Source organism: Lactuca sativa, chromosome 2 (assembly GCF_002870075.4).
Source record: "Lactuca sativa cultivar Salinas chromosome 2, Lsat_Salinas_v11, whole genome shotgun sequence".
NCBI classification, from domain to species: Eukaryota; Viridiplantae; Streptophyta; class Magnoliopsida; order Asterales; family Asteraceae; genus Lactuca; species Lactuca sativa.
The window spans coordinates 71,255,132-71,279,562 of NC_056624.2; the positions used below are offsets into that span (position 1 = coordinate 71,255,132).

The following is a 24,431-nucleotide window of genomic DNA, read 5'->3' on the forward strand; positions in this document are numbered from 1 at the left end:
TAGCTGCATCAACTTCCGAAAGAATGCAAGGTGACTGACTAATCTCAGCTAGCAGATCAATCTGAATAACTAAAATAATAATAATAATAAATCGATAATGAACACTGAAAGTTGCAACAAAGAAGAAATGTGGCTAAAATGTTAGATAGAAGGTAAGAAACAATGGAATTGTTAGACTACTATGTATGTATTGTTGTATAGTTATCTCCAATTTAATATGTATTGTTGTTTAACATTGATTTTAAAGTAACATTATTCAAATTCAACACCACTTGTTACGCCTATACATAAAAAATGATGATGGCAAATATGATATTAAACAATTCACTAGTATAAAAGTTGGCGTAAATTGTAAACGGTTGTTATTTATTTATTTATTTATTTGTTACAAAAACGATGTTTTACTATGTTATCTCGGAACTCAAGGTCTAGACGAATATATTGTTATAATTGATCATTTTTCTTATGAAATACTAAATAAACATTAAAACTTGTAAGAGTCTATGTTACCATGGCATGAACATGATCAAGGAAGAAATCATATTATTTGGTATTTATGGCCTAAACAACCATTCCTTGTTAACACAAGATTCAACTTACTACATTTATTTTCGAAGATAAACATATATATCTAAGATAGGTGAAAGGCGAGAGAGGCATAAAACCTTAAAGAAACCAATTTTTGTTATCGCTCGTTGATCCATCCATCCATGTTTGGTGCACATGCACCCAAGTCAATGTCACACCCCAAAACCGATAATGGCGGAATACGTTTCGGGGTGGATGACGTAGTGTACAGTATCATCACAATTGTATAATAGTAAGAGCAAGAAACATACAACCATTTCATTTACATAGTAAGTGTATTTACAAGTGTGTTTTGTAATGTTTGACAAACACCAAAAGTAAACAAAAATCAGAGATGGGTCTTGCATGCTCCATCTTCTCCCAAAAATGCTGCAGTTGTACCTGTCTATCTTTGACCTGAAGATACAAGTTAATTTGAAATGAATATCAGCATAAAGCTGGTGAGTTCAGAAGAGTTTAGTGTGAGTTCTTGTATAAAAAGCATTAGAATCATTAGTATGAAAACTGAAGTTTGTAATCAAAAGTAGTGGTAAAACCTAGAAAATCCAATATTTTCCAGAACTGTATAGTAATTGAAAATCTTTAAGAAATATGGTGTTTCTATCTTTGAAAGCCATTTATCGTAGAAGTATAATAGTGACTCACCAATAAGTAAGGCAATATAGTGAGTTATTCTTGGAGTACACAATAGTGGTGCAGCATCCTTTAGTATTAGATACTTATTTACTTCGGGATATTAACTTCATCTTTCTTTTATTATTTTAGTGCGGATATAGTGTCTTTCTTGTATGTTACCAATAGTGTGAGTAATAGCGGACCCTCATGACCTTCCCAGTCATGCATAGTGTAGTAGAGTAAAGGCATCCCTGGACCTGAGCGGCTCGGACTGAAGTTATCAGTCGGGATGTAATAGCGTCTGCCCCATATAGATCTATACATATAGTGTCGTCTTCCTATCGGAAAACTTCGGGCGTAGTGTGTAGCGAATAGAGTATCTCGTAGTGGATTAATGAATTATCTCATGATTAGTACATTCTCTTGTATTATAGTTTAGTAGTCTTTTGTATAACTTGTATTATAATCTCTTATTAGTGTATAGCTTCATAATAGAGAGAATGATAGTAGTGTAGAGTAGTAGTTAAAACAAGGGATAGAGACCTTAACTATACCTATTATAGTTAAGTTAGTGTGTTTGGTTCTAGTCAGGTTAGTGATTTAGGCATCTAATGAAATAAGAAGTAATCGTAATCCGTACTAATATACGAGATATATAACTAAGAAATCTGTAACAGCCCAAAATCTCAAGTATTGTTAAATTGCATTTTGGGGTGTTTTAAAGGGGAGACTCGGCGAGTTGGAGCCAGACTCGCCGAGTAGGGTCGCAGATTTGGTCGCGGGTTCGCGACTGGACTCGACGAGTCCAGGTATGGACTCGGCGAGTCGACGCTGTTCAGCAGAAACCCTAGCCGTTTCGTATTGGGTCGTATTTAAGGGTTGTTTGTCGTCATTTCACGTCTTTTGGCCGTTTGTGGAGAACCCTAGACGACTGTGGCATTTGGAGCAAAACTTGAAGGCCATTATTGACTTTGAAGGAATTGTGGTGCAAGAAGAGGAAGGGTTTTGGCCAAAAGAAGAGCAAGGAGGTCGAGTTCTGAGGTTTGGGGACACAGAGAGTATGTTTTCAGGTAAGGTTTCGGATCATTCCCGTTATTTTGATGTGTATACGAATTTAGGGTTTATGAAACCCATTTGGAGATTTGATGGATTATTATGTTGTTATACAAAGGTTTCTACCCTAGTAATAGGATGATTAGAGGTCCAGAAGTCCCATGAGTGTGTATCTCGGGAAAAACGTATCTCAGGAAGCAGTTGGATCGACTGCATGGCGTGGACTCGCCGAGTCGGATGATCAGACTCGGCGAGTAGCTTGAAGATTCACTGGGACTCGCCGAGTTGTTCTTCAGACTCGGCGAGTGGAGTCGGGGTGGCCCCGCGATTCTTCCAGGAGTGACTCGTCGAGTCAAAGAAGATACTCGACGAGTAGAAGGGGAATCTCAGAGGATTGAAGGACGACCAGACTCGTCGAGTCGCCAGGGAACTCGCCGAGTCCAGTCGAGCTGACATTGGACTGTTGACCAGAGTTGACTGGTGTGATTCTTAGGGTCAGTTAACGTGGAAGATAGAAGTATTAAATAAGGGATATATGATGTTACAGGGAGCTTGTAGCTCGGAGGATCAAGTGCAAGGGATTTTAGGAGTTGCTATCTTCTAGTGTCCGCGAGGTGAGTCTTCTCACTATACCTCACCCGGAAGGGTTTGATTATGTGACCGGAAGGTCAAGTATGTTATGTATTATGTTTATATGCTATAAATGGAAAGTTAGCTGCTATGCGTGATATACATGTTGATATATGGGCCGGAAGGCAAGGTGTTATGTGACAGGAAGGTCAGGTATGATATATGATATATGTGCTTTGTGTGTTAGAGTATATGTGTTATGTGTTATATGTGTATGGGCCGGAAGGCAATGTTATGTGGATCGAAAGATCCGGGCCGGAAGGCAATGTTATGTGGATCGAAAGATCCGGGCCGGAAGGCAATGTTATGTGGACCGAACGGTCCGGGCCGGAGGGCGTATGTGCGTAAGGTATATTGGGGAACTCACTAAGCTTCGTGCTTACGTTGTTTATGTTACGTTGTTTCAGGTTCTTACAGTAACGCGGGATGGCAACGGTTCGATTGTACACACCGAAGAAAGAGTTGTGTTTTGGAGGATCCTGGTCTTCTTTTATAACGGAAATGAAACTACGTTTTGTAATTTGAATGTGAATAAGATTTTAAACAAGTGTTTTTAATATGAAATTGATTAATTAAATGAAAATTTTATTTTTGAAAATCTGGGTGTTACAAATTGGTATCAGAGCCTTGGTTTGAGGGATTCGGACGCGCCTACGGGTAAATCTGGACTCAAACTGAGGAAGTAAGAAAAAGTTTTCCAAATAAATGGTTTTCTAAAAGTGAATAAGAGTTCAAAGAGAAAGCAAGAAAGAGTAGTGTGTACAATCAGCCAGAGCCAAACGGTGATTTCCCAAAATACCCTTACTTTTGTATTATGAAATATCCATTATGCACTTTATGAGACATTATTGCATGCTAGAGACAGGCTAGGTACTTCACATCTTAGGACTAGAGTGGCCTGATTTGTGATGCCTTAGTCTAGGGTTTGCTGTTATATGTGCGTTATGCTTTTATGTGTATGTGATGAGTGAGAGTATCTAGTTAGAACGCACAAGGGGTAAAGCTACGGAGTACAGAGGTACTTCCGAGGATGAATTGAGAAGGTGGAGCTACCACAGATGGGGAGTCCTATGTATGCTTCAATGCTCGAATGCTGCTTGCTTTGTGCTTTGTGGAGTTATCGATGATGGGAGTCAGCTACCAAGTGAGTATGACGATACTCAGGAGGTAGAAGGCTGGCATCATTGGGAACTCTTCAGCAGCTGATAGCAAAGAAGTGGGAGGATAGCGGAAGGGACTAGGGAGTAAACCTAGCCAGATGAGTGCGCTGGTAGAGTAGGGGATTTCGCTGGAAAGCGAGCACGCGTGATGAGATTGGTGAAAGAGCAGGTTTATCAGCTACTTAGGAACTCTGGAATGGTCCGTGTGGAAAGTATGGGTAGATGTAGCAGGTAGTATGGGCCCGTACTACTGAAAGCAGAGGACCCATACTTGATACAGGGGGCATTCTGAAGGTCCTAAGGAACAGATTGAGGGGTGATGTTATGGTTCGGATACCATACATCGGAGCGTATACAGAGTGATGTTATGGTCAGGGCACCATACATCGGAACAGATTGAGATAGATGTTGTGGTTCGAGTGCTATACATTGGAACAGGTTGAGGAATGGTGCTATGGTTCAGGTACCATACACCGAAGCATGTTGAGGAAGGATGTCATGGGATGAGTACCATGGTTCGTAGTGGATGATGCTTGTGGCTATCTTGTTATCCGGTTATCGATCGGACGAGCGAGCGGGATGCGAGGATTCGCGAGATCCGGCGTGATGAGGTTGCTGCATTGTTGCGGGTTGAGTCGCCAGAATTGTTTGGGTCGATCAGGACCACTATGATTGAAGTAGTTTGATGAGCGATATGCGGCTTTCGCAGAAACGGCTGCCGCGGCGGTTACAGCGGCTGTAGCAACGGCAAAGAAAGGGACTAGTCGGGGTTTTCAGTATCGGGACTTCTATTATGCGAAGCCTCCCACATTCGATGGAGTTCAGGACTCGATTGTTGCTATGAGATGGTTTCCAGACATGGAGGGGTGTTTCTCCACGAGTTTATGCCCTGCTAATCAGAGGGTGGGGTGTGCTCTGAACCTATTGAGGCTCGGGGCGAAGGATTGGTGGAGGTTGACCACGAGGTCATTTTCCGATGCGCAGAGGGCTGCGGTTTCATGGGATCAATTCAGAGGGATGTTCAGTACTCGCTATGTTCCGCGAGATGAAAAGGAGAGATTGGCTCGGGAATTCCTCGAGCTGAAGCAGGATTTGGAGTCGGTGACTGAGATCACCAGGATTTTATTGGGAGGGCGATGTTTCGCCCTGAGTTCGCTCCGGAGCAGGCTCAGATGCCCGATATTCGAGTAAGCTCAAGGGGGTATCAGACAGTTCGTGTCTGCGCGGAGGTGCGAGACCCTGTTGGAGTTGCAGAAGGCCGCCATGTGGCGTGAGTTAGAGGTTAAGTTGCAGTTGCGTGAGCTGGAACAGGCCCCGATGCAGTCGCAGTCAGCGCCGAAACGGTTCAGGACCGTAGACGTTGAAATGGGGGATCGGAGCGGTCACACTTGTGGGAAGTGTGAGAGAGATGGCACCGGAGCTTGTTGGCCCAATGGTGCATGCCGCGAGTGCGGAAAGGAGGGGCATGGTGCACGGGGTTGTCGGCAGTCAGTGCCAATTCGGGATTCCAGGATTTGTTATCAGTGTCGGCAGGTGGGACATTTGAGGGTCAAATGTCCACAGCTTTTGCAGGATCGGTGCAGGCTCTAGCACCGGCCACCTTGAGGAGTTCAGGAGGAGGACAGGATGGAGTAGAGCCCAAGGGCTCAGGGTTGTGCTTATCGGCTTGCGGCAGAGGGAGACGGAGCAGTGCCGGAGGCAGCTGCGGGTATGATGCTGTCTTGATGTCTTGATTAGCTTGCGTTGTTTGTGGCGTATTGTTTGTGCGGGTAGTGTGGATTTCGATGCGGTAGTCGTTGTTTCGCGGGATTGGTATGGTTATGGATTGGTGCTTCAGGTTTCGTCTTGGCATTCGCTGTTCCCTGATGGTTTGGTATGGTTATAGTCTGGTGTTTTAGTGCCGGTAACTTTGTGCGGTTTTCGATGCGATATTCAACCTTTGGCAGGTTGTGGGTTTGGTTATGGGTTATTGCTTGGGAATTCCGTTGGTCATCGTTCGTGAGGGTTGATAGTGGAGGTGCGGCACTGGGTTGAATGACGGGTAGCATCTGCAGTGGTGGAGTGGATAATTGAAAGATCGGATTCTTTTGAGTGGATCGATCAGGGAGGAGATGTGTGTTGCTGAGGGTTGCTTATGCTTGTGGGAAGCAGTCAGTGGGTAAATGTCCTTTTTGTGCAGGATTGTTCTGAAAGGTCGTTAATGACGATCGGTGGCAGTTAGTCAGTGCTTTAGTGGGGGAGAATTAGAAAATTCTCTGGGAGATCGATGAGTATGTGAGGGTGCTTAGCTGCCGGGATTCAGCAGTGTTTGTCAGCGCAAAGTATAGGCCGACGAGAGCGAGTGTTGGATATGCAGGGCGAGATACAGACCTAGGGCATTTGATTGTGGAGGCCTGAGAGGAGGTCGGAATCGAGCTTGAGTAAGTAAACGGAATTTTGCGGTCAGAGTGTTGGTACGTTTGAGGTACGTGATGGTTGTACAGCATTAATCCTACGGGATTATGTTGTGCATGTTTCTAGAGCTGGAACCGGAAGGTTCCCAGAGTCAGAACCTGAGGGTTCGCAGAGTTGGGTGTACGACCCACAGAGACATAGCCTCGAGTGGCTAGTATGTGTTATGAGAGTCGGTCCAGTCATACTGGAGACTCTGTTGGTATTGCTGGATTAGTTTGAGATTTGCGGATCACGTATGTTGCAGTGTGATTGCATTGGAAGGTCTGGCCCTGGGTTGTTGATCTTGTTTAGCGGAGGCAGTGATTTTGATGAGTGGAGAGAGTGCATGGGATTGAGAGCCCCTGCAATGAGAACCAGAGTATGTGAATGGCAGTTACGCAAAAAGGGTGGTGTCGCTTGGGGCGAGCACCGTGGCACCGGTTGGAGTGGCATTATGTTCAAGAGAATTCCGTGGAAAAGGAAAAGAGGAGGGTATGTAACTCCGAAGGGGGTGCAAGTTCACGAAAGTGAAAGCTGCAGAGCAGAGTTATGGTTAGAGTACTTCGAGTATGGTTCTGAGCATCGTGTTCGCGGCAGTGGAGTAGGAACCCATCCGGTTGGGATGTCTGTTGAGGCTCAGAAGGGATGCATGGAGAGAGAAAATTTTAAATTTTCAGTGTGAATCTGATCAGAGTGTAGGGTGGATGTAGTGGTTCATTTTGGGAGATGTTCGAGGATATCATCAGTGTATCGGGTCTTCCAACCTACGAGTGTTGGGGCTAGTTCAGCATGTGTATATGATGGCAAGAGGAGAATTTGTGAGAGTTACTCTGGGAGTGAGAATGGATCTCTCAGTTGGTCTGGGATGGACAAAGTGGGCTTTGGATCGGGGATCCGGTGGTTCAGGGCTTCCTAACCCTCATTGGTCGAGTGATTGTTGGGGTTTAAGAGCAGAGTTGCATCTTGGGTGGTTCTCGGTTACGGAGAGAGATGGACAGTACAGAGTTTGGGCTTCAGTCGACAGAGCAGACTCAGCAGGTTAAGGAGAGTTAGTGATCGTTTAGAGTTAACAGGAAAGTTATGCAGGCAGACGCCGTTACGAGTATGTGATTCAGGTCAGCGACTTCGTATTTCTGACGGTTGCTTCGATTTAGGAAGAAGGGTAAATGGGGGGCCCCGGTATGTTGGGTCTTTTCGTGAAGGTGCGAAGGTAGGAAGGGTGGCCTATCGTTTGGAGCTGTCAACGGAACTGGGACGGATCCATGACACTGGTATGTGTCGCACTTGAATAGGTGTATAGCGGATGAGTCAGCAGTGGTTCTACTAGAGAACGATTAGGTGGATGCGAGCCTGTGTTACGTCGGGAGGCCAGTGGCCGTCGGAGATCGGAAGATCAAGGTTCTGAGGAACAAGGAGGTACCTCTAGTAGTGGTTCAGTAGCGACCTCGGAAGATATCAGAAGTGTTTAGGGAAGCCGAAACGTGTGATGCGGGAGCAGCATCCAGAACTATTTTCAGAGTGAGACTTCGAGGGCGAAGTCTAATTCTAGTGGGGGAGAATTGTAACAGCCCAAAATCTCAAGTATTGTTAAATTGCATTTTGGGGTGTTTTAAAGGGGAGACTCGGCGAGTTGGAGCCAGACTCGCCGAGTAGGGTCGCAGATTTGGTCGCGGGTTCGCGACTGGACTCGACGAGTCCAGGTATGGACTCGGCGAGTCGACGCTGTTCAGCAGAAACCCTAGCCGTTTCGTATTGGGTCGTATTTAAGGGTTGTTTGTCGTCATTTCACGTCTTTTGGCCGTTTGTGGAGAACCCTAGACGACTGTGGCATTTGGAGCAAAACTTGAAGGCCATTATTGACTTTGAAGGAATTGTGGTGCAAGAAGAGGAAGGGTTTTGGCCAAAAGAAGAGCAAGGAGGTCGAGTTCTGAGGTTTGGGGACACAGAGAGTATGTTTTCAGGTAAGGTTTCGGATCATTCCCGTTATTTTGATGTGTATACGAATTTAGGGTTTATGAAACCCATTTGGAGATTTGATGGATTATTATGCTGTTATACAAAGGTTTCTACCCTAGTAATAGGATGATTAGAGGTCCAGAAGTCCCATGAGTGTGTATCTCGGGAAAAACGTATCTCAGGAAGCAGTTGGATCGACTGCATGGCGTGGACTCGCCGAGTCGGATGATCAGACTCGGCGAGTAGCTTGAAGATTCACTGGGACTCGCCGAGTTGTTCTTCAGACTCGGCGAGTGGAGTCGGGGTGGCCCCGCGATTCTTCCAGGAGTGACTCGTCGAGTCAAAGAAGATACTCGACGAGTAGAAGGGGAATCTCAGAGGATTGAAGGACGACCAGACTCGTCGAGTCGCCAGGGAACTCGCCGAGTCCAGTCGAGCTGACATTGGACTGTTGACCAGAGTTGACTGGTGTGATTCTTAGGGTCAGTTAACGTGGAAGATAGAAGTATTAAATAAGGGATATATGATGTTACAGGGAGCTTGTAGCTCGGAGGATCAAGTGCAAGGGATTTTAGGAGTTGCTATCTTCTAGTGTCCGCGAGGTGAGTCTTCTCACTATACCTCACCCGGAAGGGTTTGATTATGTGACCGGAAGGTCAAGTATGTTATGTATTATGTTTATATGCTATAAATGGAAAGTTAGCTGCTACGCGTGATATACATGTTGATATATGGGCCGGAAGGCAAGGTGTTATGTGACAGGAAGGTCAGGTATGATATATGATATATGTGCTTTGTGTGTTAGAGTATATGTGTTATGTGTTATATGTGTATGGGCCGGAAGGCAATGTTATGTGGATCGAAAGATCCGGGCCGGAAGGCAATGTTATGTGGATCGAAAGATCCGGGCCGGAAGGCAATGTTATGTGGACCGAACGGTCCGGGCCGGAGGGCGTATGTGCGTAAGGTATATTGGGGAACTCACTAAGCTTCGTGCTTACGTTGTTTATGTTACGTTGTTTCAGGTTCTTACAGTAACGCGGGATGGCAACGGTTCGATTGTACACACCGAAGAAAGAGTTGTGTTTTGGAGGATCCTGGTCTTCTTTTATAACGGAAATGAAACTACGTTTTGTAATTTGAATGTGAATAAGATTTTAAACAAGTGTTTTTAATATGAAATTGATTAATTAAATGAAAATTTTATTTTTGAAAATCTGGGTGTTACAAAATCAACGTCAGTCGGATGGATAACCACTACCCTAAGCCCACAATCAAACAAGAACAGGAAATAAGGCGAGCTATCGGTCCTAAGTCGTTCAAGTCTTACTTATATAAATATATCAGTGTGGTTACATTTTTATAAGGAGTTTTATTAAACAAAAGTGTTGTATAAAAGTAACATTTAAAGCTTGTTTGTCAATTCAAAATAGTTTTGAAAACAATTGATTGATTTATAAGGCATAGTGATAAATCACATGTGATTTGAACTACAAGTAGTGAATCACATGTGATTCATTCTGTAATATGAATAATTGTCTTGCATAACTTTTCATAAACATGTATATTCAACTTGTATCTCCCCCCTAAAACATATAAAACATTTGAAAGGTTCATTAAAGGGGTATGAACTCACCTGAATTCGCGTAAATCGGGTGAATCGGGTAAATCGGGTAATAGTGTCGGTTGAGCGTTTTGTTCCAAATAATGACTTGTACACCTTTACGACCCTAATGTCATATGAAAATATGTGTTTTACAATAAATTAATCATTTTATGCTTTCCGTTTAAGAATTGAGGCATTCTAGCAGCAATTTGGGGTTTTAGGGCCTAGAAGGGGTTCCCGGGAGTGGTTTAAGGCTAAGGAGGATTGACAGGAGGGTCCATGAGCTCACTCCCTTGTAGTTTACGGCCCAAAGGCCACTCCTTGGGAGTTTACAGCCGTAAGCCCCCTAGGCTTGTCCGTAAGCTCATGTGGTCTTCCAAATTGCATGTTTAAGGCCTTATTCCACTTCCTTACTTTAATGGTATGTGTCTTGGACCAATATGGTGGGATTAAACTATTATTTTGTGACATTTTGGGGAGTTTACGGCTAAGACTTGTTCTTGGGCCGTAAACTCCATTAAATCCTTCAAGATGGATGTTTAAAGGGTACAACATGTTCTCATTCACCTTAGGTAAATTCTAGAAGGCCTTAAAATGAGTTTTGGGACAATTTGGCATGAAAATTGGGGTGTTTATGGCCCAAGAATATCCTTGGCCGTAAACTCTTCATTTGGCCTCAAAATGGGAAGTTTAATGGTACAACACACATCCAAGGGCCTTAGCTAAATTCCTTACATGCATTTGAGAAGTTTTGGGACTTGTTTGACACAAAAACTTGGGTGTTTACGGCCCAAGCTTAGCCTTGGCCGTAAACTCCTCTTTTTGTCCTCAAATGATGTTGTTTGATGCATTTAAACCTTCCTTAGTGTCAAGTCCAAATTACCAAACACCCTAGATGAGTTTTTGGGACATTAAACAAGGGTTTTTGGGGTTTTTGAGGTGTTTACGACCTAAGCACCAGCTTGGGCCGTAAACTCCTTTTTAAGCTTCAATTCCTTGTGTTTTAGTGTCCAAACACTCCTAGGTTTATTCCTTAATTAGTCCATAAGCTTAAAGGACAGAAAAATGAGGTTTTTGGCATGTTTTTAGGGGTTTACGGTCTAAGGGGCTTCTTAGGCCGTAAACTCCTTTTTGTTCCTTGTTTTCTATGATTTTGGACTCTAAATACAGTATAGTATGTTTAGATTAAGATAGGGAATGAGTCCTTATGTTTGGAAGTCGGAAATTCGCGGATTTGGGGTCGATTTCGGGTCTAGGGAGAGAAAGTAGTCAGAGAGAGGTGAAGGTGTGGTAAAAGAGTTCAATTGTAGTGTTCAATCGTTTTTATATGTCTCGGGTATTGCACCCGATACACGGCTACCCGATGCTAAAGTTTAACGGGGTTAAAACTTTTTACCCGGGTGAAGTGGTTGAAAAGTAATATAACTCTATTTAGTTAAACGGGGTTAACATTTACAAGTTATAATTACATATGATAATACCGGAACATATAAATAACTAGATATTTGTTTATTGACGACCCAAACATTACCAAGAAATAACATATAGTGACGCATTCCGTTAGTGAAAATAGGGTTTGTAACGACAATATATTTGGGGTTGCCACACTATCCCCCCGTTAGGGGAATTTCGTCCCGAAATTTAGAATTCATACAGATAAGAATTACAATACTACTACGCGAAGAGATGGGGGTATTTGAGTTTCATTTGTTCTTTGCGTTCCCAAGTATATTCCGGTCCTCGTTTGGCGTTCCACCGAACTTTCACAATTGGGATACGACTTTGTTTCGTTCGTTTTACTTCTCGATCCATAATCTCCGCAGGCTCTTCTACGAAGTTGAGGCTCTCATTGACTTCAATCTCATCAAGGGGAATTACGAGTGTCTCGTCTGACAGGCATTTCTTCAAGTTAGAGATGTGAAAGGTAGGGTGTATGTTGGTTAGTTCGTGAGGTAGGTTGAGTTTATAAGCTACGAGGCCGATTCTGGCGAGAATCTCAAAAGGCCCTATGTACCTTGGGTTCAACTTTCCACGCTTTCCAAAGCGTATCGTGCCCTTCCAGGGTGAGACCTTCAACAGGACTTGATCTCCCACCTGGAATTCCAAGGGTTTTCTTCGTTTGTCGCGTAGCTTTTCTGTCAATCTCTAGTGGCTTTCAGTCGTTCACGTATTTGTAGAATCTTCTCAGTCGTCACCCACCTCAGCCCAGCACAGAGGGGATCTACACTTACGGCCGTAGAGGGCTTCGAACGGAGCTGCCTTGATACTCGTATGATAACTATTATTGTAAGAAAACTCCACAAGAGGTAAGTGTGTGTCCCATGATTTGCCGAAGTCAATCACACAAGCTCGCAGAATATCTTCTAAGGTTTGGATCGTCCTCTCACTTTGTCCATCGGTCTGTGGATGGTAGGCGGTACTCATGTCCAGCCTCGTCCCTAGTGCCTCTTACAACGATTGCCAAAACCTAGAGGTGAATCTACTATCTCTGTCTGAGATAATAGATATAGGGACGCCATGTAGTCGTACTACTTCCTTAATGTATATTCTAGTGAGTTTCTCCATCTTGTCCGTTTCTTTAATGGGTAGGAAGTGTGCGGACTTGGTCAGCCTGTCCACAATGACCCAAATGGTATCTAATCCGCCCACTGTCTTGGGAAGTTTGGTTATAAAGTCCATTGTGATCCTCTCCCACTTCCATTCTGGTATCTCAGGTTGTTGGAGGAGTCCTGATGGCTTTTGATATTCGACCTTGACCTTCGCGCAAGTAAGGCACTTACTCACAAAGGTAGCGATCTCTGCTTTCATGTTCGGCCACCAGTATAGCTTTTTGAGATCCAGATACATCTTATCTGATCCCGAGTGGACGGAGTAGCGAGTGTTATGTGCTTCTCTCATAACCAAATCTCTAAAACCTCCATGGCGTGGAGACCAGATTCGGTCCATGAAGTAGTAGGCTCCGTCACCCTTGACCTCCAGATTTTTATCCATTCCGCGCAGAGATTCTCCCATCACGTTCTCGGCCTTTAAGGCTTCCAGTTGAGCCTATTTGATCTGTGTGGAGAGATGCGAATGGATAGTCATCGTCAACGACTTGGTCTTTCGACCAATATACTCCTTCCTACTCAGTGCATCTGCTACTACATTCGCTTTTCCCGGGTGATACCTAATTTCACACTCGTAATCGTTATGTAGCTCGACCCATCGACGCTGTCTCATGTTGAGTTCTTTTTGGTTCAGTATATGTTGAAGACTTTTATGATCAGTGTACACCACACTCTTCGTCCCGTATAAGTAGTGTCTCCAGATTTTTAGTGCAAAGACAACCGCTCCTAACTCGAGGTCGTGAGTAGTGTAGTTCGCCTCATGGGTCTTTAGCTATCTCGAGGCATATGCGATAACCTTACCCCGTTGCATCAAGACACAACCGAGCCCTTCATTGGATGCATCACAGTATACAACAAAATCTTCTGTCCCTTCGGGAAGGGATAATACTGGTGCGGTGCATAGGGCTCGCTTCAGGGTTTGGAATGCTTTCTCTTGTTTTTCTTCCCAGTCGAACGATACGCCTTTCTGTGTTAATATAGTGAGAGGCTTCGCAATACGAGAAAAGTTTTGTATGAATCTACGGTAGTAGCCAGCGAGGCCTAGAAATTGACGAATTTCCGTAGGCGTCTTCGGTGCTGACCAGTTCTCAATAGCTTTAATCTTGGAGGGATCCACATGAATTCCTTCTTCACTAACCACGTGACCTAAGAATTCAACTCTTCGGATCCAAAACTCGCACTTAGAGAACTTCGCATATAACTTTTCGGATCGCAAAGTTTCCAGGACTCATCGTAAGTGATCCCTGTGTTCTTCCTCGCTCCGAGAGTAAACGAGCATATCGTCAATGAAGACGATGACGAACTGATCCAGGTATGGACGACACACCCTATTCGTCAAGTCTATGAAGACTGCGGGGGCGTTAGTTAGTCCAAAGGGCATCACTACGAACTCAAAATGTCCGTAGCGGGTTCGGAAAGCTGTCTTCGGAACGTCTTCCTCAAGTACCCGTAACTGATGATACCTAGATCTAAGATCAATCTTGGAGAAGTAACTTGCTCCTTGTAGTTGGTCGAATAGATTGTCGATACGAGGAAGAGGGTAGCGATTTTTAACCGTGAGTTTATTGAGTTCTCTATAATCGATGCACATCCGAAACGATCCGTCCTTCTTCTTCACGAACAAGACTGGAGCTCCCCAAGGTGAGAAACTCGGTCTTATAAAGCCCTTGCTGAGCAGTTCGTTGAGTTGACCGGATAGTTCTTGCATTTCGGCGGGTGCTAGATGGTAGGGCGACTTAGCTACGGGGGTAGCTCCTGGAATTAGGTCGATTCTGAACTCAACCTGACGTTTGGGAGGTAGGCCGGGAAGATCCTCCGGGAAGACATCAGGGAAATCGCATACTACGGGAATGTCTTTTGGATCTTTCGATTTCTGGTTAGTGTCGACGACGTGAGCAAGAAAGGTGCGATATTCCATGCGTAAGTATTTTTGAGCCTGAACACTGGAGATGATACGCAGGCTCGTACTCGGCTTATCTCCATATATCAAGAGGGTTTCGTGATTCGGAAGGTTCAGACGAATGGCTTTGTCGGAACATAGGATATCGGTGCGATGGAGACTCAACCAATCCATACCAACAATGACATCGAAATTTTTGATTGAGACTGGCATAAGATTGATTGGAAATGAGTGATCGTCTAATATGAGAGTGCAACTTATGTAGATTTCGCTAGAGCTTTCTGTTTTCCCATTAGCCATTTCTACGACGAATGTTTCTTTTAGTGGTTGAGGGGTTTGTTTGAGTAAGTATTTAAAGTTATGATTTACGAAGCTTCTTTCTGCACCACTATCAAATAAAACACAGGCATAGGAGTTGTTGAGAAGAAGCGTACCCGTGACTACCGTGGGATCTTCTACCGCTTCAATGTGACCGATAGCGAGTAGCCTTCCAGTCCCTCCAACATTTGTGGTCTTTGGACAGTTTCTCTTAAAATGACCCGCCTCTCCGCAGCCATAACAAGTTGGGGTCACTCCCGTACCAGGAACCTGCGTGATAGGTTTGGGAGGGGCCTTAAAAATCAGACAGTATGGCCCTTTCGACCACAGTTGGAACACTGCAGTTCACGGCAGGGGCTGTTGTGGTGGAAAGGGCACTTGGGACACTTGGGCAAATTTCCACTGTAAGCTTTCGGTGGGGCTGGAGCAGCTGGAGTAGCCGGGGTGGTGGCAGCATGGACCGCCACAATTTGCTGATCCTTTGAGGAGGTTTGAGTTTTCTTGCCCTTCTTCTTGTCCCATCGCTTCCTCTTTCTGTCAGATGAAGCGGGTGGTGCAGTAGTTGTTGTGGTTGCTGTTGCTGGAGTAGAGGGGATTTCGTGGTTGATTAGGCTATGGGCCAATTCCTTGGCGCTGTCAAAAGTTGTAGGGCGTGAAGCTAGAACATTTCCTCGATACGGAGGCACTAAACCCCATATGTATCGTTCAATCTTCTTGCTTTCAGAGGGGATCATATTGGGACACATTGCCGCCAAGTCGCAAAACCTGGCCGTATAAGCCGTTATCTCAGTCCCCTTCATCTTGAGGTTCCAGAGTTCTTCCTCAAGTTTCTGAACTTCGCCCCTAGGGCAGTACTCTCCTCTCATAAGATCTTTCAGAGTGTCCCAGCCCATAGCATTGGCTGTGACCAAGGAGAGTGAGCTAACATGGCCGTTCCACCATGTCAAGGCCCTGTTAGTGAGGGTAGCAGTAGCGAACTTGATTTTGCTCTCTTCGGGACAAGAGCACATCTCAAACACCGCTTCGGTTCTTTCGAACCATTGGGATAATGCCAGGATTCCTCCGGTACCGTCGAAGAAGGTAGGTTTACAGTTCATGAAATCCTTATAAGTGCATCCTTGCACTCTTTGATGGACTTCGCCGAACCTGGAGTTACCACCGCTCGCATCCCCAGAATTCATATGGGCCATGGTTGCTGTCACGGCCGCAGTCACCGCTGTTTGGAACAACACCGGGTCGATCTACGGAGGAGGAGGTGGTGGAGTAGGGGTTTGAGTTGCGGGTCTTCCTCTGCTGGGACGCTTTCATGGAGGCATCCTTTACTGGAAGAATTATAGAAATGATAGCAATAGTAAGAGCCTATTGCGAATATAAATAGAGTGCTTCGTGGATTAAATCAACATAATTCAAGATCAAGATGAGAGTTATGGCAATAGAGAAATCAGTTGCCAATAAACTGGTATCAATGACGCAACACAAGTTCATGAAAATTTGACCTAGATATCGGTCTTACATCATACCATAGAGAAAATGTTGGCAGTTTAGAGGTTTAACTAGAGTACTATCAAGCTAGGAATGTTTACAGATAATAGATCTACGGAACATAGAGTGAAAAGGTTAATCCTTTAAACAAAAGATTGAGGTAACTAGACATTTTCTACTGGCGACGGTTACTTGCTGGGCGAATCCTTAGGTCCGCTAGCTGACACATAACTTCTTGAAGTTGTCGATCATGTGTCCTTTGGCGTGTACGTAGTTCCCTAACTTTGGCTCGGGTTGCAGCCAACTGATGCTGTAGAGCCTCGTTGGTCCTCCTTGTCCTGTCCATGGCTTCTTCGAGTTGACGGATGTGAACCGTGTTGAGATTCGAGTTGGCATCCACTTCTATAACTCGACCTATAGCAGCTTGACCCTGCTCGACGTTCCTGGCAATCCTTCGGATCATGATGGGCAGGACCCGATCTACTGATCCTCCTTCGTTTATGTTGTAGATGCTTCGGTCTCCATTGTATGGCATGGGCTGACCCTGCTCTTCGCTCCATCTGTGCAAGGATATGGCCCACATAGGAGTGGGACCCTGAAATGTCGTACGGGGGTTAGGGTTCGGAACTCCAGGTGGTAGGTTATTAACTTCTGGCTCGGAGTCGGAGTTATCTGGAAAGCCTTCTGCCCGGTGGTCATCCAAAGGAATTGGGTGACCATCGTCCGACTCTTCGCTGAGCCGTCCTCCATTACCCTGGTTTGGGTAGTACGGGTCGCCAGGAGGGTGGAAGCCAGCCATGATATCTATGCGAGAAAAGGGAAAAGAAGATTAATAGGCGTACTAACCTAAATTACTTAAAAGGTGATCGTCACGAGTTAGACCAATACTTGTATAATGCATACTAATTACATGTGACTGTGGCAGGATAGTTCGTCGAATAAGTGACCCTAACTCTAAATCCACAACCAAACAAGGAACAGGAAGTAAAGCAAAGATCACAGATTCTAAGTCTATAATGCCCTAGTCACATGTAACTGGAAAGTATCCATTTAGCAACTATTGCTCCATCAGTAACGACCCTTTTTAGTTCTCACAGATGTATGTTTTTAGAGGTACAGAATACTCCTATAGTATTCTAATGTTAATGTGATTGTGGTAGTGTTGGTAAGTTTTAGACTTGTTGTAACACCACAACCAAGCTTAGGCACATGCTAGTCACACCCAGGAAAATGTAGTTGATCAGGCTACGTCCCCTTAAAGGTGACTATATGTCTCTAGGCCCAATTATGCTATTCAACAATCTTAATACTTTTCTTTTGTTTTAGGATGATACTGACTTCTGTGTTTTATAGTGATGTGTGTATATATATACTTAGTTAAATCCTTTAGATACTTAACAGTATATATTCTTGGTTAGAGTGTTTTAGTCCCGAAGTGTTTATAGTTCGTATATCTTTTATAGGTTGATATACTTGATTCACTATAAACAATGCTCTGATACCAATCTGTCACACCCCAAAACGATAACGGCGGAATACGTTTCGGGGTGGATGACGTAGTGTACAGTATCATCACAATTGTGTAATAGTAAAAGCAAGAAACATACAACCATTTCATTTACATAGTAAGTGTATTTACAAGTGTGTTTTTTAATGTTTGACAAACACCAAAAGTAAACAAAAATAAGAGATGGGTCTTGCATGCTCCATCTTCTCCCAAAAATGCTGCAGCTGTACCTGTCTATCTTTGACCTGAAGATACAAGTTATTTTGAAAAGAATATCAGCATAAAGCTGGTGAGTTCATAAGAGTTTAGTGTGAGTTCTTGTATAAAAAGCATTAGAATCATTAGTATGAAAACTGAAGTTTGTAATCATAAGTAGTGATAAAACCTAGAAAATCCAATATTTTCCAGAACTATATAGTAATTGAAAATCTTTAAGAAATATGGTGTTTCTATCTTTGAAAGCCATTTATCGTAGAAGTATAATAGTGACTCACCAATAAGTAAGGCAATATAGTGAGTTATTCTTGGAGTACATAATAGTGGTGCAGCATCCTTTAGTATTAGATACTTATTTACTTCGGGATATTAACTTCATCTTTCTTTTAGTATTTTAGTGCGGATATAGTGTCTTTCTTGTATGTTACCAATAGTGTGAGTAATAGCGGACCCTCATGACCTTCCCAATCATGCATAGCGTAGTAGAGTAAAGGCATCCCTGGACCTGAGCGGCTTGGACTGAAGTTATCAGTCGGGATGTAATAGCGTCTGCCCCGTATAGATCTATACATATAGTGTCGTCTTCCTATGGGAAAACTTCGGGCATAGTGTGTAGCGAATAGAGTATCTCGTAGTGGATTAATGAATTATCTCATGATTAGTACATTCTCTTGTATTATAGTGTAGTAGTCTCTTGTATAACTTGTATTGTATTCTCTTATTAGTGTATAGCTTCATAATAGAGAGAATTATAGTAGTGTAGAGTAGTAGTTAAAACAAGGGATAGAGACCTTAACTATACCTATTATAGTTAAATTAGTGTGTGTAGTTCTAGTCAGGTTAGTGATTTAGGAATCTAATGAAATAAGAAGTACTTGTAATCCGTACTAATATACGAGATATATAACTAAGAAATCAACGACAGTCGGATGGATAACCACTACCCTAAGCCCACAATCAAACAAGAACAGGAAATAAGGCGAGCTATCGGTCCTAAGTCCTTCAAGTCTTACTTATATAAATATATCAGTGTGGTTACATTTTTATAAGGAGTTTTATTAAACAAAAGTGTTGTATAAAAGTAACATTTAAAGCTTGTTTGTCAATTCAAAATAGTTTTGAAAACAGATGATTGATTTATATGGCATAGTGATAAATCACATATGATTTGAACTACAAGTAGTGAATCACATGTGATTAATTCTGTAATATGAATAATTGTCTTGTATAACTTTTCATAAACATGTATATTCAACTTGTATCTCCCCCCTAAAACATATAAAACATTTGAAAGGTTCATTAAAGGGGTATGAACTCACCTGAATTCGCGTAAATCGGGTGAATCGGGTAAATCGGGTAAAAGTGTCGGTTGAGTGTTTTGTTCCAAATAATGACTTGTACACCTTTAGGACCCTAATGTCATATTAGAATATGTGTTTTACAATAAATTAATCATTTTATGCTTTCCGTTTAAGTATTGAGGTATTCTAGCATCAATTCGGGGTTTTAGGGCCTAGAAGGGGTTCCCGGGAGTGGTTTAAGGATAAGGAGGATTTACGGGAGGGTCCATGAGCTCACTCCCTTGGAGTTTATGGCCCAAAGGCCACTCTTTGGGAGTTTACGTCCGTAAGCCCCCTAGGCTTGGCCGTAAGCTCATGTGGTCTTCCAAATTGCATGTTTAAGGCCTTATTCCACTTCCTTACTTTAATGGTATGTGTCTTGGACCAATATGGAGGGATTAAACTATTATTTTGTGACATTTTGGGGAGTTTACGGCCAAGACTTGTTTTTGGGCCGTAAACTCCATTAAATCCTTCAAGATGGATGCTTAAATGGTACAACATGTTCTCATTCACCTTAGGTAAATTCTAGAAGGCCTTAAAATGAGTTTTGGGACAATTTGGCATGAAAATTGGGGAGTTTATGGCCCAAGAATATCCTTGGCCATAAACTCTTCATTTGGCCGCAAAATGGGAAGTTTAACGGTACAACACACATCCAAGGGCCTTAGCTAAATTCCTTACATGCATCGGAGAAGTTTTAGGACTTGTTTGACACAAAAACATGGGTGTTTACGGCCCAAGCTTAGCCTTGGCTGTAAACTCCTCTTTTTGTCCTCAAATGATGTTGTTTGATGCATTTAAACCTTCCTTAGTGTCAAGTCCAAATTACCAAACACCCTAAATGAGTTTTTGGGACTTTAAACAAGGGTTTTTGGGGTTTTTGAGGTGTTTACAGCCTAAGCATAAGCTTGGGCCGTAAACTCCTTTTTAAGCTTCAATTCCTTGTATTTTAGTGTCCAAACTCTCCTAGGTTTATGCCTTAATTAGTCCATAAGCTTAAAGGAAGGAAAAATGAGGTTTTTGACACGTTTTTAGGGGTTTACGGCCTAAGGGGCTTCTTAGGCCGTAAACTCCTTTTTGTTCCTTGTTTTCTATGATTTTGGACTCTAAATATAGTAAAGTATGTTTAGATTAAGATAGGGAATGAGTCCTTATGTTCGGAAGTCGGAAATTCGCGGATTTTGGGTCGATTTTGGGTCTAGAGAGAGAAAGTAGTGAGAGAGAGGTGAAGGTGTGGTAAAAGAGTTCAATTGTAGTGTTCAATCGTTTTTATATGTCTCGGGTATTGCACCCGATACACGGCTACCCGATGCTAAAGTTTAACGGGGTTAAAACTTTTTACCCGGGTGAAGTGGTTGAAAAGTAATATAACTCTATTTAGTTAAACGGGGTTAACGTTTACAAGTTATAATTACTTATGATAATACCGGAACATATAAATAACTAGATATTTATTTATTGACGACCCAAACATTACCGAGAAATAACATATAGTGACGCATTCCGTTAGTGAAAATAGGGTTTGTAACGACAATATATTTGGGGTTGCCACAGTTAACCCTTGTGAAAGTTTCACATCCTGTAACCAACAACAAACATTTAACATTGCCACACTTCATTGCAATAATTATTGTATCAAAAAATGTTACCTTTCAACTCAATATAACTGTGGTAAAGCAACACATTTGCTCTTCACCTACAAAAAAAAGAAAACCATGATGATGTTTCATTTTTTATTTTTTGAGTGTAAAAGTGAAGACTGCAAGATAAAGATGACACACCAGATTGCTCCAACTTCTTGAACTTCACCAGCCATGTGTTTGAATCAATCTAAGAAGGGAAAACTTGATCAACCCAAATTCGAATTTTTGTCCCTTTTTTCTCCCCATAGCTTTCTCCTAGCTTACCAATCACTTCATGAAGAGATTGCTCAACACCAAATGGACTAAAATAAGAACCAAATGAAGACTGCATAAAAATGATACCACAAAAAACATGCATGGAGTAAGAATACCAATAAATAAATAAATAAATAAATAAATAAAACATGAGAAAAAGTGAAGTGGCTCAACGTACACAAACTACTTTCAAATTCTCCAAATATTGTTTAGTATTCTCAATATCACCACGAAACCAGCTCTCCAGAAACAAGTAAAACTTGACTACTTCATACGCATGGTCAAAATCGTCCAACTTGAAAAGGTCAGGTAAGGGTAAGTCTCTGGGTAATGTGTTTGGTCCAAGCATAAAATGACCAATTGCTTGTATAATACCAGCTGCACACGTTTCATCTACATGTATAATCACAGGGTTATTTTTGGCATTTTCAGCATACCACTGCATGGCATTTTCAGCATACCACTGCAATAGTTCTTCTTGTGCATTCTTGACCATGACACCGTGTACATTTGGAATGGTGAACAGCTAAGTGTCATTCCCATAATCCCCACAAGCCAGGGTGTTTTTTGGTAATTTCCCCTCGGCTACCATCTTTTGGTAATTTCCCCTCGAGCATGTGTTTTTAACGGTTAGCCATTTCTTGATGCAATCCACATGGTATCCATGACTACAATCCAGCATTCTAATGCTTTCTTGATCATTGTATTCCATCTGTTAAACACAAATCATATGTTGAATTAGTATGATGGAATCAGGGAAGGAATGGAATGACTGATTCCTTTCCTTCATCATTTCATTCCATGCGAACCAAACATACTTACCCTTAAACCCATAATCTAAATAAGTGTTTTTTCTTTAGACTTAATGAATAATGACGAGTTACTAAAGAAAATCAAGAAATGAGACTTTCTTTCCCTAACTTTTTACGAATTTTCCCATACCTGACAAATTGTGCAGAAACTAAGTTCTTGATCAGCACATGAAACAACTTCCAACTTAGAAGACATAAATGCCCTTGTTTTCAAATAACCTGAAATAAAATCTTCTGATAACCCCGATCAAGCATTCCCAATCTGCTCACCTAATGCAAGAAGCTCCTACATATACACAATAGGTCATTTTCGTAATTTTACTAAAAAAGAAACCAATCTTTGTATACCTTATAAGACATATGATCGATATCCATACGCATATCTGTATGATGATCAACTCTTCGTTCATAATTAGAAATATCAAGCATTGCAACACCCTGTTATTAGAACAAATAAATTAATAAAAAGAATTTCATTTTCTTGCATGATTTGATTATGATGAAAGTAATATTTAATAATAATAATAATAATACATCTTCAGGAAGAACTCTTAAATGTGGAAAGCCACGTGGTCTTTCCAAGCTCGGTTAAAAGAGAGGTTTATGTAGAAGCTAGGGTTCATAAAAGTTCACAGTTCCATTGAAGGAAAAAAGTTAGAGCATCAATAGAGATGAAGATCAAATCCTGCTTGAGATCTAGTCGAGATAAATTGGACATGACAAAGAAATTATGCGCACTGTTCTTCATTGTCAAATAAATTGAGAAGACGGTCTGATTCACCCGTCGTTCAATGAAATAATTCAAATAGAAGCCCTAATTTTAAAAGACGATAACTATACTAAAATTAGAGAGTTAACATGAGAAGTATCAAGAGGTTCACATTACATTGGAAACGACTTGAGAAGTATTAATCAAAAGTTTCAAGATCTCTCTGCTACAATGGTTCAATCCTGCATTTTGATTCCACCACAACCACGACAATGGTTTTGACTCTCGATTCAGTATATGGAATAAACCATACAAGAGCTATCAAATAACCCTTGGAGTGAAATAAAAGAAACCGTGAAGATTTTTGTGGATAGATGAACAACGATTTTAGTGAAGAGATGAAGAGTTGGGGAGGGGACGAAATCGATTTCTAACTGAAAAGAAAAATCTAATTGAATAGATAAACCTATTAAGGTAGCGGCAAGGGAGGTGAGACGGGACGCAATCACAGGTGTGGTGGAAGAGTCACATTCGTAATCATCAGTGCGATGGACGAGTCGCACACCCAATTGAGAGTGAAATGATTCTGTTACAAGTATTAGCTTATCGTTGGTCGATTTGTAATGAGGAAGGCCTAACGTCGCCGGAGGAGAAGTGACCAAAGGCGAAGCAAGGTTAATCGTCCATTGTTTCAGAGCTAAGAGAGATGCGAGAGCATTTTCGTTCTTGAAAAAATCCCTAGCTAAAATGGTCACAACGATTTTGTAGAATTTACACCCGTTCCCGAGTGTCATTTAACAGGGGAAGTGGAGAGAAAGGGAGGGAATCGGAGAGAAAAAGTAAACCTTCGTGTTCCTGAGGTTTTTTTTGGAATGATTTAGGAAGAAAAGAAAGGAAATCAGAGGAAAATATTCCCTCCTAATCTTCCTCCCAAATTGGAGAGATTTGGAGAGACGAGAATCAATGATAAGGATAACAACACACGATTAAATAAGATCACGATATCATTCTCAGCATACAATAAAAAAATTTGTATTTCTTCCTGCTGCTTAAAAGGCGCTACTTCTTCTACGACCCTGTTGCAGACCTCTTTTTTAAAAAAACTTCATTTCTTTTCCTTCGGACTCGGGAACACGAAAAAGTTAATCACTTCCTTCCCCTCCTTTTCTTTTCTCTCCATACTTTACTTCCCTTTCTTTTCTTTCGTTTAATGAAACTCAATTAAACTCGGGAACAAGGTGTTACTATTTGGTGATGTTCTGGGATTTTGTTGTGCGAGAAAAGAGGAGTGGTTATAATATTAGGGTTTTTTGGGTATTGATCAGTAAGGAGAAGGAAGAACGATGGAAATAATGCAGAGGATGAACGAGGTGTTTGATGATACTGATAAGAAGGAGATCGAGTAGAGATCCGATGAACGAGATGTTTGATGATACTGAATATGAAGATGAGGGACCTAGTGCTTTTTCTTGCTAAGTAGAAGAGGTAGGGGGATTAATTTTTGGGATTCAATAGGCGGGGGTAATTTTCGTCGATTTCATTTCCCGCCTAAAACGCGTGTTTCACTTAAAAATTATCAAGCAACACATTTACATGACA

General features: G+C 42.2%; 1 pseudogene; it reads right to left on the reverse strand.

The window, feature by feature from the left end:
• Nucleotides 1–666: 666 nt before the first annotated feature.
• LOC128132325 (uncharacterized) lies at nucleotides 667–23,626 on the reverse strand (annotated as a pseudogene).
• Nucleotides 23,627–24,431: the final 805 nt, after the last annotated feature.